This window comes from Pseudophryne corroboree, chromosome 2 (genome assembly GCF_028390025.1).
Source record: "Pseudophryne corroboree isolate aPseCor3 chromosome 2, aPseCor3.hap2, whole genome shotgun sequence".
NCBI lineage: Eukaryota > Metazoa > Chordata > Amphibia > Anura > Myobatrachidae > Pseudophryne > Pseudophryne corroboree.
Genome location: NC_086445.1, coordinates 322,893,453 through 322,908,956, shown reverse-complemented (window position 1 = coordinate 322,908,956; position 15,504 = coordinate 322,893,453). Strand labels below are relative to the sequence as shown.

At 35.8% G+C, this 15,504-nt stretch overlaps 1 long non-coding RNA gene across 1 annotated transcript in view; it reads right to left on the bottom strand.

Annotated features, from left to right (window-relative positions):
- Positions 1–3,577: 3,577 nt before the first annotated feature.
- The window catches only part of LOC135050773 (uncharacterized), a 532,470-nt gene continuing 520,543 nt past the window's right edge, over positions 3,578–15,504 (bottom strand). Inside the window, exon 4 of the long non-coding RNA XR_010241807.1 lies at positions 3,578–5,850. This is a non-coding gene — a long non-coding RNA (uncharacterized LOC135050773). The remainder of the gene's footprint in view (positions 5,851–15,504) is intronic.

The window sequence follows — 15,504 nt, the reverse complement described above, 5'->3', positions numbered from 1 at the left end:
TTTTCATCCAATATATGGAGAGACATAATAATCTCCTTTGGTAGTGCCATGTAACACTAGGAAAATCATACGGCAAGTCCTAAAATAACGATTAACATTTTAATTGTATATCTAAAAATGTTGTCCATGCTGATGATGATACGGATTAGGAGGATGTGTGTAATGATTCCACTATACATAATGAAAGCAGCATATTATTACTGATTTACAGTATATGTACTGTGGTTAGAGTTGAGCTACTTATCACAGTTATGCATTTATATGGCCTTTGAAGAGCTAAGAAATATTACTAAAGTAAAAATTTATACAAATGTAAATATTACATAATTTAACTCTTTCGATAGTATATTGTACTTTAAATGTATTAGGTGAAAAACATATGTATACATCTATTTGCTGTATAATGGGGGTAATTCAGACTTGATCGCTCGCTAGCTGTTTTTTGCAGTACTGCGTTCACATAGTCGCCGTCCACTGGGGAGTGTATTTAGCTGTGCAAGTGTGCGATCACATGTGCAGCCGAGTGGTCCAAAAAGATTTTGTGCAGTTTCTGAGTAGCCCAGGACTTACTCAGCCGCTGCGATCACTTCAGCCTGTCCGGGACCGGAATTGACGTCAAACACCCGCTCTGCAAACGCTTGGGAACGCCTGCGTTTTTCCAACCACTCCCAGAAAACGGTCAGTTGACACCCACAAACGCCTTCTTCCTGTCAATCACCTTGCGATCGCCAGTGCGAATGGATTCTTCGCACAAACCCATCGTAGAGCAACAAACCGCTTTGTACCTGTGCTACGCACCCACGCATTGCGGTGCATACACATGCGCAGTTCTGACCTGATCGCAGTGCTGCAAAAAACGCTAGCGAGCGATCAGGTCTGAATTACCCCCAATATCGTTTTAGTGGAATCTTGATGAATTCTGTATCTTCATAATATTTAAAAGAAAAAAAAAGAGTAATGGGACACAATTCTTTGAAATTAGTATTTAAGACAAAATAGAATTATGATTTTATTTTGATGTTCCATTTGTTTTTAAAAAACCCTGTCACTGGAGCATGTAGAGCTGGTCATGGATGCAGACTAAACACAATGTAAGAAGCATGCATATTTGACCACTAGACAAGAACTGGAGATCCTAGTTACGGGTACATGTGAAGCTGAATTTTTAATAATTACAAACCCTGCAATAAAATATTTGCCTTTATTAATGATCTAATGGTATTTTCAAAATGCTGTATTCATTGGACATCTAGTATTTACTCTTCTTTCATATAGTGATTCTACACTCAATTAAATGTTAGCTTTGATCATTTTGATACAAGTCAGATTGGACGTGGAAATAAACAGATTTCTTTTCCTATTTGAACTACTTTAAGTACATTCATTTCTTACACAAAATATTTTTGGGAGAATAAGTTGATGTCCATGACTAGCTGAGTAACTGTTAAGTACCTGTGAAGTGATGTGTGCAGGATTTGCTCACCCAGAGTGGTATGTCACAGAGCTCTTAGGTTGGTTGGGGAGGGAGAGGAGAAAGGCCCGTATTCACAGGCCGATGTGGGAGAGATGTTTGCTGAGCGAACCGCTCAGCACACATCTCTCCCACTACTCAGCACAGCGCGATGTGTGCTGAGCGTGCGGGGGGAGATGGGGGGCAGGCCAATCAAGCACCAGCGATAGCGATGCGCGGGTCTGCGCATCGCTATCACTGGGGGGGGGGGGGTACACATGGAGCGATCATGCTTAAAATCTAAGCTATCTAGTCAGATTGCTTAGATTATCACTCCGTGAGTACCCCCCTTAAGTGTTGTTGCTAGGTCTGAGAAAAATATTCTGAGAGGTAGGACAAAGCATATATAATATTATATATAAGAAAATGGTAAGCTAGTGGTATGTAACTGGGAGACAGAGAAGTAGTCTGGTAAAAACAGGAAAACAGTAAGAAAGGGCAGAAGGAGAAAATCATAAGAATAACAAGAAAAGAAAAAGGAATGTAGAAAGACAGGTGGAAAAATAAATGGAGAATGAAAATCACTTTAGCCCATGATGGTCTGTCAATCAAGACATACTTTCTGATTCACAAGTTTGAGCTTTTTTCAGCTCTTTTTTTTCTCTCCCATTTTTTTTAAATGAAATATGCATAGTTTTAACTTACTGAATGAAGTGGTACAGAATATTCAGCTTTTTACTACACAAATGATACAGCAGAAAAGGATTTGATTTCGCACAGTGCTCATCTGAAGAGCATCATATTCACATATTGTAGTTGATATTGCAATAACCAACATATATTAAATGGCCTTGTACAAGGATAACGAGTTTGGTTGGTGGTGCTCCCAAGAGTCAAAGTCTACAACAAAGTTATGGAGAGAAAAGTAGGTGTTGGGGCACTCTTACTAAAATGTTATTATCAAACATTATTTTTATTGAAATGCATTAAAAACAAGTAATAACCATCACATTGAGCCAGTACAACAATATACAATATACAATATATACAATATACAATACATACACATACACACCAAGTGTGAGAAATGTGAGAAAAAGAATGTGTTCTGAGAGAGAGGTTTTCTTGATAAAAGGAAGATATGTCACAGCAAAGTTTTTAGCGGTTGCAATAATTTTGGATATCAAAATATTCTGCAAATCACAGTAGTAGTCTGCTGTTTATTTAATCGAAGAGTGGTGAAAGTGAAAAATCAATCAATTAATGTGTTCACAATCTGGCAAGATATAGAATTTCTTTTTTTATATATCACAGTAAGTTGACCCGTTGTACATGTTATATTAGGGTTATAATAAACAATAATAATTAGAGATGTGCGGGTTCGGATTAACTCAGATCTCAAAACTTATTGGCTCTCGGATGTCACATGTTTTGTATAACCAATAAGAAAAATCCAGATAAATCCAAACTCGCATTAATTCTGGCATTAAGAACTGAGTAAATTCGAACCCGCACATCTCTAATAATAATCAATAGTGTGGGTCACCCCACGGATAACTGTCCTGGTAACTCATCAAAAGGATCCTGCTGTAGCTTAACACATGTACTGTCCTGCTCCATAATACCAACAAAATTATTTTTGGAGACATGAGATACCATAGAACCACAATATTCAATTCAGTTTTTAGCAGAATATAGACATTACATTAACTACTATTTCCCACTGCGTGATTTCTATTTTTAGGTGGCAGATTACACAAGAAAAAGAAGTAGCTAATTGTAGAGATTCCGTTTTGCTGATCTCGTCTCCATACAATGGGCTTAATTCAGAGTTGATCGCAGCAGCAAATTTGTTAGCAGTTGGGAAAAACCATGTGCACTGCAGGGGGGGGGGCAGATATAACATGTGCAGAGAGCATTAGATTTGGGTGGGGTGTGTTCAAACTGAAATCTAAATTGCAGTGTAAAAATAAAGCAGGCAGTATTTACCCTGCACAGAAACAAAATAACCCACCCAAATCTAACTCTCTCTGCAAATGTTATATCTGTCTCCCCTGCAGTGCACATGGTTTTGCCCAACTGCTAACAAATTTGCTGCTGCGATCAACTCTGAATTACCCCCAAGGTTTTAGTTCTCCCCATCCCTTAAGAAGGCTATAGACTATATAATAGTGTAGCTGAGCAGCAGACCCAAAGAAGGGCAGAAGCAATTGCACATGTACCTTCTAATTAGAGCCAATTGCAACCAAGGTCTATGATATGGGGATCAAATTTTAAACAAACCTTTATGTGCCTTTTTCAAAGGGGACATGAACAGTGATGGGTCCCTCCTGGTGGTTGACCCACTCCATGGAGAGTTTACCTTTCCATGCTTCCTACACTGGGCTATTTATAATCCTTATTAAAGTTGAATCTGAATGTATTACAATATCATCATTCCTCTTTTCATGTGTTTATTAATAGATGGAAACCAGAATAGCTTGATGAAAAACACTCTACAAAGACCAATCGTCCCAAAAGGGATGTCACTTTGATTTATGTTTAATATATGGTATTGTAAAAGATCTCCAGTGAATTTTTGATTTGTTACTCCATCCATGTGTTTTTGTGTCAGCTTGTAGGTGCCTTCTTTAAAGACCAATCATTTACTTTTTAAATAATTGAAGTTTCTCCATATACTACGTAAATACTAAATAATGATGTGGACTTTATTGTGTTTCCACATGAAATAGACAATTACAGTATTTAAAACATACTATCCATTCCTCTTCTTTTGTTACCAACTGCTTGGATTTGGTATATCTGTTCATTCATTATATTGATATGAGAATGTTCACATGGTCATAATGTCAACATTAAACATGTGCCAACAAAGGCCATGATGACATTAAGCAGGCACTCATGCATTTGCTCTGTACACTACAGGGGCACCTTGTACCACTATATGTTGTAGCATAATTAGAAGTATCAATAATAGGATACAATTGTGAAATGGGTGGAGGAGGCCAGAGCTTCTTGAATGTCTTTACTTTCTCCAAATCTTTCTTAAACTTATTTGTATCCCCATCTTGTGATAACTGTAGGCCTCTTTCAGTTATTTATGTGTTTTATTAGGCTTTTTTTTCTAATTAAGATACAAAATAAACTTTCCCCTGAGAAGCAGCGATTAAGAACCTCTTTCTCAATTAATTTATAACAATTATTTAAATTTTGTGATTGTGCTCTAGTCTTCTTTATACATGAATGTCTTTAGAATAATGTGTTTACATGTGGGAGGCTGTCTGATTGTAAACATTTTTCTTATCTCAACCATATAACAGAAGTGATTGCAGGTATTACAGAAGGTACAACAAGTATCAAAGTCTCAAATGTAGCTTCTAACATAACAAATTAGAAGAAGAAATAAAAACTAGAAATCTCAGATACATCTGTTGTGCATGACACAACTCATGGGGGTTTGGTCCCAGTGACTAACCCAAGTATGCTCTTGTAATCATTTTTTTTTTACCAGACTCAGGACTAAAACTTTAAGCCCTTGCACTCAATTTACAAAGGTTCCAGATATAGGAAGAGCATGACTTTCGATTCTTATTTAGAAAGAAAAACAAATATTCTCAAGATGTATAAAAGCAGTTCTCTCTAAATCACTGAGTTTCCTAAGTTTAAGTCCCAGACTGGGCCAGTGGTAACATTTCTGTCATTCAGCACATTTAAGGACCTTGAATAAGAACAGTACTAAATCGGCACTTGTTATCAATGTCTGCTGGCACTTCAAGGCAGATCCAGGGAGAATCACTGAGATCCATTCTGTCCCAGAATTACTTTAGGGTTTGAAACAATTAGCTCAGGTGCCACAAAACTCATGTCAGTTACCTCTCCAAGCTGGAAGAACTTAATGCTAGTAAGAGCAAGAGGTCACTATGGGACTGTAATGCAAGCAGAGTGACAATACCTTTTGGCTAGTGTGTCTTTTTTTGTCACCCTGTTGACCTGGGAATGAATTTTTAAATAAATTTGAAATATTAGAATCCATTCTTACCTCAGTGTAAATCCAGAAAGTCAGATGAAATAAAGTTTAGATGCAGTAGGGCTGAGAGTAGGAAGGAATTGTAAGTCAGCCCTTACATACAAAATGGCATATAGGGATTTTGTAATGCTGAGGGTGCACCAAGGAGCGCTTCTGTTTGCCTTGTACCTCTTTCTCCAGGTCTCTGCATCCAACTTCTTCTAACTCCATCAAATTGTAAAAGTCAAACAAGTCAATATTCGGAGGCTTCTATATAGTCATAATGACCAGACATGTTTATGTAGGAATCTGATATATACCAGTCCAGGAAGATTATTCTCACAAAGTTACAAGGCACTTTTTCTCTTTCCTTATAGTACAGCATTTTTATAGTCTGAAACAATGAAATAAAGAAAAATAAACATACACAATACGTTAATCTTCAACAACAACAATAGTTCAGTGGCATAGCAAAGTCCCCCTGTCCTCCTCAGAGAAGAGTTTCTAATGTAACAAAAAACAAATATATATATTTTTACATAAGACTTATTCCAAATTAAAATCCATCACTAATCTCTAATAAGATGTATCAATAATACTAATTTTATTTGTGTCAATCTGCTTTAAATTCAATATGAAATTAAATGAAAAATCTTTTTTTTGTATCAAACAAAAAATAATTCAGACACACTATACCATTATCCTCTAAATTAACCTTTTAAATATTTTACATTGCTTCGTTATTTCAAGAATAGAACAAGTGTAGCGCATTTCAGTGATTATACTATTATTAGGGTCTTACTCTCCGGGTCAGCGTTTTTTATGAGACTGCTGGGAATGCTAACACAGCAGTTCCAGCACTCCTGTAGAAAATAATGAAACATGCTACCTAAAAGGGCTTTAGCATCCCAGCATTGGGCATAGAAAATGTAAAGTGCCTAGGGAAAACTCAATGCGCTGTAACTGCTATGCCATGTAATGCTATGTCAGCTCTTGAACTGACATCACATTTTAGTAAAAAGGACTGCAGACCAGTGGCTATCATGGAACTTCTAAAAGGTCCATACAACTGTTTTAGTGCTTTTGGCACTCAATTGGAAATATTGGATATATTTCTGAACTGAGTAACAACCTTGATGTCCCAATTTTGTTTTCTTTTTTAAGAGACCCAATAATTATATATTAAAAAAATATGCACAATTTATGCTGCACTTGAAATAACAATAGATTGCAAAATATTTAAAAGGTTAATTTAGAGTATCAAAAAGATTTTTTTTCTATTTAATTACATGTTTAATTTTAAACTTCCAATGCAGTTTCCAAGGCAAAATAGATTTATGGAAATAGAATGTTTAATATTGTGAAATATTTATTAGTCTTGATTGAGATGGTAGCAGACTGCCGAAGCATATGCTCTAGATTTGAATTTAGACTAAGTCCTATGTAAAAATATCTTTCTGTCTCCTGATGAGAATGGCAAGTGATCAGATTAGATGGAGGTCCCAGTTTAGCATAATGGATTTAACATTTCCATGACATCATCAGGGATTCTGCAAGAGAGTCCGAGGATCATCTGAGTGGTCATTCGCCAGGGTTTAAATATTTTATGAGGCTATATGGAAGGTAGTGAAGAAGTGGTCAAAAAGGTGAAATTATAGTGCTCACTGATCTGTGAAGACAGCTATCCTCTTTACTAGTTAAATTGAAAATTGTTGAATCTTATTTAAACATTATCTACAGTTGTAAAATAAGTCTTCAGTCATTTATAAATTGTGAGTCATTTATATTTGTAAAAATTAGTATTTTCTGTATTGACTAACTGCAACAAATTGGTATTTTACAGACATATTTTTTCATAAAATATTTTACAGATAAATAATTTTATAGGTGTTTTTAGGCATACACATATTAATATGTATATTTTGTTATTTGAACAGTTGCTGAATTCATGCTACTTAAGTGATACTTTCATCATTCAAAGGAGACCTAAATGTTCCCCTTGCTTGGGGTAAAAAATCCCAGCAATTAGTACATTTGATGATTAATTAGTCAAATAAAAACTTTAACACTGTACTTTCCAGTAGCTTGACTCTATTTTCAACAGAACTGAAAAAGAAGAAGGGACTGCATCTGTCATTAAGCTCATATTGCACAGCATTTTCAACATTGATTATATTTCTCATTATAAAATTTGCTTTAGATTTCCTCAATAGAAATCAGGGCAATTACAGTACCTATTTTATGTACACAAAAATATGTGTTTAGTACAAATGTGGTGCAAAATCCCCAGTGAAGTCTACACCTTAATTATTAAACCAGTGGCCTTGGATACCAATAGCAGACACAATGCCCCTGGTCATTATTGGAAAAAAGTAAAATTTTTCCTTTTTACATTTTTTTTAATTATTATTTGATTAATTGAGCTACATCAACTACTTGTTGACTCTAATTATTTCTTGACTACCATAGTAGTTTATCTATAAAAAAAACACTTCCTTTCTTATTATTGTCACATTATAATAATAATAATAATAATACTATTTTTTAATACAGTATAAGTGTAAATTTCCCACTAGGCACGTGCCAAGGGGTGGCAGTTGCTCGGGAGTGGCACACCAGGCTCCCCTGCATGAGAATCCTTCTAGGCCGCTGTTCAGATGAGGCCATGTGATTCTTATTTTCTTGTCATTACAACTTTTTTTTCATAACTGGCAGGGGAGGGGGCAGTGTGTAGTAATTGTGGTGCTGGAGGTGGAGGTAGGTGAGGTTGGAGCTTGCTTTGATAGTCTTGAGGCATCAGGACAGACTCTGACATGAAGGGTGCAAAGGGGACAGTGATGACATGGGGGGGGGGTGTTGTGTCTAGGGATGGCATGACCCGTAAATTTTCTACTGTACAGTATAGTGCCAATATATCATTTAGCGTTTTACAATTAGTAATAAACATAATAAAACAAGACTGGGTATTAATGCAGAGAAAGAGGTAAAAAGGCCCTTCTCACAAACTTACGATCTATACGGCAATACAAGAGTTGGCCAATGGTTACATATCTTACTGTTGTACAGTATAAATGCATTATTCAAGCTACGGTAATTTAGTGTTTGTGGGTGACTTGAAGAGCAGCATGAAGTGATACCTAGGAGGTATATCACCCACCACCCAATACAAATCTCAGTATCCATAACACATTCAGCTATCACTGCTTTCTGCATATACCACTGGTTCTATTACCACCTGTTTTTTGGCTAACACTTACACACTACTTGCACACATTAATCATGTACACAAAAATCAGAAGAATCATATCTAGTATGCACACAATAATCACACATTACTAAATACAAATATTTTTTTTTTTTTTTTGGTCTTCTTTGTGGTCAATTTTTATAATTAATCACATCAAATAAGCTTTATACATGTTATATGCACATTATACACCACATTTTAGGCTTCCTCACACATGTTCTAGGAAACAGGTAATAATGCAGAAAAACTGATGGGCACTTTACACGTATTTTAGAGAAGCCTTTTAAAATGCATTTTTCAAGTGTTTTTTTTTAAGCCTGACAACAAATTGCTTAAAAATTAGCCAGCTTCATTGTATATTCATACATTTAGTAATATGTGGTAAGTGCAATAATAAACAGATAGGTTTGAATGAGCCCTCAAAGAGCTACAGCAAACCTTTCAAGTAAATGACAAAATAGTGTTGTTGACGGAGGGAGCAACATTTTATACTTATCCAGTTTATGGAAACTTTTACCTATCCATATATGATATATACATATAAACATATAGAAAGATACTTCCTTAATGGTTTCACTAAAGTCTGCTTAGAGCCAGACCAGCATGGTATAATTGTTTATAGTTATCCAACAGATTATTGTAGAAGTGCCACCAATTCTAGAAAAATGACAACTATTTTTTCAAAATAAGACTTTTAAGAGTAAGGGGTTACGGCATGTAAGGGGATCAGAAACTTCCATAATAGCCAAACCCTCTGTTTTATACTTCTATGTGTAGTATAGTAGGGTCAGATTCAGCATGGGTCAATTGCCTGATATCTGCCATTTCCAAAGACATTAAAAAGTAAACTTTTGCATGGTAATAATTTTTTATACTTATACCATATAAGGAGATACCATTAGAATGTACACTCTCAATTCCTTAAAGTTCATCCAACTCTTATCTGTCAATTTGTAATACAATTGGTCTATGTATACTATATATGTGGGATCTAGCACAGTCATTAGATATCTTGATAAAGGTCCATGTCAGGAGCAAAATGTTTATATCCTTTAATACTTCTATGCCTGAATAAACTTCTTATGTGTCTACAAGTCTGGTGAGTGTCAAGTCTTGACTTTTGTGTCAATTTAGAATGTATTTTATAAATTTGGGCACAATACAGACTATACTACTCCAACTAACCCAGATTCTGCAAGAAGTACCCCCATCTCCCATTTTCTCCCAAAAGGAGGTCAAAAATGTTTATGCATTAATCCGTACAGATTTCCATATAAATGGACACAAGATGTGATAAAACTAAAATTGCATTGTGCTTTTGTATTTTTGAAGCTTTGTAAGAGACCTTTCTTACTGGATTAACGGTCTAATTTTACTGATGAACTTGCACCTTTTTTGTGATGCAAAAAAAGTAAATGAAAGAATTATTTAGTCTGTTGCAGCCTACTAATGTATAACTTACTTAAATATATAACATAAAGCTAAATGAAATTAGACATGACACTGCTATGAATAGCCAAATCCACATGTTATTCATGAATTGTTAAATGCCAGAAACTCAGCTACAGTGATATCGACACAAGCAAAATAACATGAAATGTCTTTACATTTAACAAATAATTAGAACATGCAGTAGTGGAATACAATGACCTTCCTCACTCTTAATCAGTTGCTGCCAGCTTAGTATTTGTGTCTAAAAAATTGCACTAATGAAGCTATTTGAAAGCTCTTGTGGACAACTGCTTCCTTTTTGAAGATTAAATGAATGATGTTGATGTGATTAATCTTAGTACAGGGAGTGATGCAGCAGCCAGAAAATACCTTGGTGATTTTCATAATTAAACTAAATCAACATTTCAAAGAAATGCCAGTGTTATCACTTGTACACTTGAATTACATTCATTAGACAGAAGAAACAAATAATTTAAGCAAACAAGGTTTTGCTCTCAGTGTACTGAGACTGGGTCATGCCTTGTGGTGTACTCTAAATCATCATTATCGTTTCAGCTCTCGTTTACAAAGCTTTGGAGGTTACTTGTATTTTCTTGTAGTAAGAACCTCTGTGGAAAATAGGGAAAAGGGCAATGAATAATTATACAAACTTATGTTAGCTAACTATGACTATTATCCTTTATTTATAATGTGCCACAATCTTACACAGCATGATACATTAGGGATTATGTCCAACATAAATGACGAACAATAACATGAAACAGAAAGTAAAGGAAGCTCTGCCTTTAGATGATCACAATTTAAAAGGTATGTGGGAACATTTAACTTGTAAGCAGCCCATTTATCAAACAATATTTGTGGGTGTTTTTGGGTGCTAGACACAAATATTAAGCATCCCTGGAATGTAAGAAGGGGGGAATCACAGCATCCCTCCATTTCTGCCCCAGCTGCATCCCCCACAGGTTTCTATGGGGGATGTGACACAAATGTATCAATATCTAGAATGCAGAGCATTCCCAATATTGGCCCCCACTGCTACCACATTCTTCAAATTGTGGTAACTATTGTAGACCATAAGCTACACTTCGTGGGATGTAGTTCTGGCAGCGTTCCCCAGGAATCCTCCACCGTAAAATTGGGCCCACGTGCATGGCGGTCACAATGACTGTGCATGTGCAGCAGCATTGGCACCACACTCGGCACATCGCATGGATGGACTCCTTTCAGAGCCCCTGCTCCTGCCTGTGCCAGATGATACATTTGGCCAATGTAATCACATTATTCCAGTGGTTCCCAAACTTTTTTGAATCAAGAGTTTGAACCTAGAGTATAAGAATTTTCTTCATGACACCCCTAGACCAGAAGCTTCTTATTGAGAAATGTAGAAATAAATAATAAAATAAGTAAATTGTGTTACATCTACTGTGATGCCTGAACCTATGCACCCCATCATGTTGGATCTATAAATACAGTATTGTGAGTGCCCTTTTCAAGTCAGAAGTCTATACAAGCAGTCTAAAAGGAGGAGAGTCAATAGATTGGTCTCCAATAAATTTCAGTAAAAATTTAAAAAGAAGGTCTAACCTTACTTAATAAGGCATCTTACTAGATGTTATCCATAGTGAGAGTAATGTCCATATATTATTATTATTATTATTATTATTATTATTAATAGTTTGACACCCTTATACAATTTGATTTTAAAAATAAAAATATCAATAACAATTTATTAACATGCAAAATTGACACAGCATCAGATAAATAAAATACATTCAGACATTTTGTTGTACAGTACATTACTTTGGTGAACATATATTTCACCCTTATTAGAAGGAAAAAATGTCTACAGTCACAGGTTCTCTGAATTAATCCTTTAATGTTTAACCCTATGCGTTTTGTCTCTAAGAGACTTCTTCAGAGGTATTTCTTTGGAAGATGCTTAATATGGAAAACATATTATATTGGGATTCAACATTAAGATCAGTGAAAATCAGCTTATGTCAGACCAATGGTTCCATTGATAAGTTTAGGGTCATGAATAGGGAGATATTTCAACTTAGATTTATGTCTAATCATCACAGATAGATTGAATGAACATCACATAGGGAGAGACTTCACCTTAGACTTGTGTCTAATCAACACAGATAAGTTGTATAAGCATGAGTTGATGATGACAAAGTAAAGGTACTATCAACAATTTTCCTAAAAAGTATCCTCTGTGTGTGGAAGAAACAGGAAAGTGAAAATCAGCTTAAATCGGACTAGTGGTTCTCTTAATAAATTTGAACCACTGTTCCGATTTAAGCTGCTTTCACCTGATCTTATTATGCTGAATCTCAGTAAAATGTGATTTCTATATTAAGCATCCTCCAAAGGTATGAAACTGTGAAATTTTTATTCAATATATTGTTTGTTGCCCATGCATTTGAATTTATAGAAATGTTTTCAATATACAATTTTATTTACACCCACCTCTATGCATCCTTACAGAATTACCCCTAAAAAAGTATCTTAGAGATGAAATGCATAAGCTTAAACATTAAAGGACTCATTCAGAAAACCTGTGATTGGAGAAACTGCTTCCCTTCCAATAAGGGTGAAATCTATGTTTGCGGAAGTTATGGTTTGTATGGCCAAATGTCTAAATGTGTTTTATCTATCTGATACTTTGTAAGTTTGCATTTTAATAAATTGTGATTGAAATAGCTTTAAAATCAATACTGTATAAGGGTGTCAAACTTTTTTAAATAATAATATATGTACATTGCTTGCGCTATGGAGATAACATCTAGTAGGACTCCTTATTAAAAAAGTTAAACCAATTTTCCAATGTGTGAATAGATTAGTTCATCTGAAATTTATTCGAGACCAATCTATTGAAGCTCCCTTTAGATAACTACAAACTATACTTAAACTTTAGTCCCACTAACAGGGGACACTTCAAGGGGAGCAGCTTTGTTTGTTTATTCCTTTGGTGCAGTATAAGGATATAACCCCTTTTTGTATTTATACTGCATATATACTCATGTACAATGTAGTATATGGTGGTTCCTAATGCTGTCTGTTGTTTATGGCATAGTATATATGTAGTATATTTATGACAACACAGCCGGCGCGTTGTATCATACAGTGGTAAAAGACACGCAGCTATTTCCCTAGCCCTGGTCTTACCCATGGACTACACTGATTGTTGATCTGTATTTGGCTATGTACTAGGCAATATTGTATTATATTGTATGATGTTATTGTTACAAGGGTACAGTTATGTTTTCGATGTATATATATGAATGTATTGGTTATTGTGTTATAGTTTGTAAAATAATGTTCCCCCCATGTGACTGCTCAGATAACCTGTGTGTTTGCTGTTGGGTAGATACAGCCAGTCTCAGATGTCAGGCCATACAACCCCCTCATTCTTCCCCACACAATGGATTCCAGGCCACACAATCAGATTAAGTAAGGTTAATTTAGTTAACATCCATTGTGGCCTAGGGAACATGCCTGGGCATGTGAAAGTAGGTTTTCTCTGAAACTGTTCTGGGGGTGTCGCCTTATGGTAGGAAAGACAAAGGTTTTGATAATAGCAAACAGGGGAGGTGAGAGAGATCTGAGAGAGAAGGTCAGAGAGTGGCAGGAGACTGGCTAAGAAGTAATGTTCTGTCAGGAGTTCCAGGCGGGAATTGTCGTGTAGAATTGGATCACAGAAGTGTGCTGAGCTGTTTATAACCTATTCTGTTCAATAAACCACTGTTGGTTTTTCATCTACCACCACAACTGAGTGATTTGGAACCCGGTATCCTCACAATATTCATGTACAATGTAGTATAAAGTGGTCACTAATGCTGCCCTATAGTATATGGCGTAGTATATATGTCACATATTCATGCACAATGCTAAAAGTCTTCAGTCAAATTAGTATTAATCTGATTTGATTGAATACTATTTTGCATTGTACATGAACAATACCTATACCCTGTGTGCTATGCCCCCTTCCCCACGAAGTCACATGCACACGAATAATCTCTAATTTGTGGTTTGGGGCCCAAAGTTTATTGTTGCATCTGGGTCCACCACCCATTACTTCCGACACGGTTGTAGAGAGATGTTAGGCATATGTGAATGCCTTGAATCTTATTTTGAAAGTAATGGAAAACCAATGTAAGGTCTGCCAGATGGGGCTACAAATGAGTAATGTCAGGGTGCCTTAATGATTTGATGATTCATTATAGGCTGTTCCATTGTCATTGGCAGGATAGATAGACAGAGGTTGTAATCAAGGTTAGAAATCTGTGTCTTGTTTGCATCTCCTTTGAAGACATATTGTGAAAACAGAAGTGGTACTTTGTTATTCTGAGGGTTTTCAAGTAGACCATGCAGATGGTAGGGTAAGGATATGGAGACATCAACACAATAGTATGAATCATTTTTTGGTCTGCTACCATAAAACGTTTAAAAACTGTTAGTTCATGGCATTTGGGCTAATATTTCACGAGATATACTGAAAATTAATAGAATCCATGCGTCTAAGAATTCAAGCTGTATTAAGGGCAAAAGGTGGCCCAACAAAGTACTAATCTGTTGGTCGTAATAATATGGCCACTCAGTGTGTATACAAATATCTTTATGTATACTTGATCTAATGTTGTCCAATCATTTGTTGTGCTTTAACCAATGAAACAATGAACTTATTTTACTGACTGTCAGTCAATAAAATAAAAGCAAACTTGAATTGGTTGGGCTCCAGAATCTCTTTGATTTGCACCAGTTTATAAGAGCAGAGGAAAAGGGAGCATCAAAAAAATAGATAAGCCTGCTAGAGAAGAAATATTGTATACCAAGTTCTGACTTTACCATCTGTATGTCAATTACATCTTCCAATCTCCAACTGTCCAGTCATGGAGAACTTTTGCCCACTGTAGCCTCAGATTCCTGTTCTCAGCTGGCAGGAAAGGAACTCAGTGTGGTCTCCATGTATTTAAAGGATTAAAGTGCTCCGTGTTCTGAGAGGTTCCTTTGGATAGCACGTTTGTGTTCTGTTCACTGGAGGTTTTTTTGTTAACCAGACTCGAACCACCCTGTCCGAGTCCAACAATCATTCCATGGTCAAAGTCGCCTAGATCACATTTCTTCCATATTGTGGTGATTGGGCTGAACAATTGAACTTCTTGACCACAAATGCATGCTTTGATACATTGAGTTAATGCCACATGATTGGGTGATCAGTTATTTGTATTTACAAAATGTAGAAGTGTACCTAATAAAGCCCCCACTGAGTCTCTCTCTCTCTCTCTCTCTCTCTCTCTCTATATATATATATATATATATATACTTGACTGATGCAACAAAAAA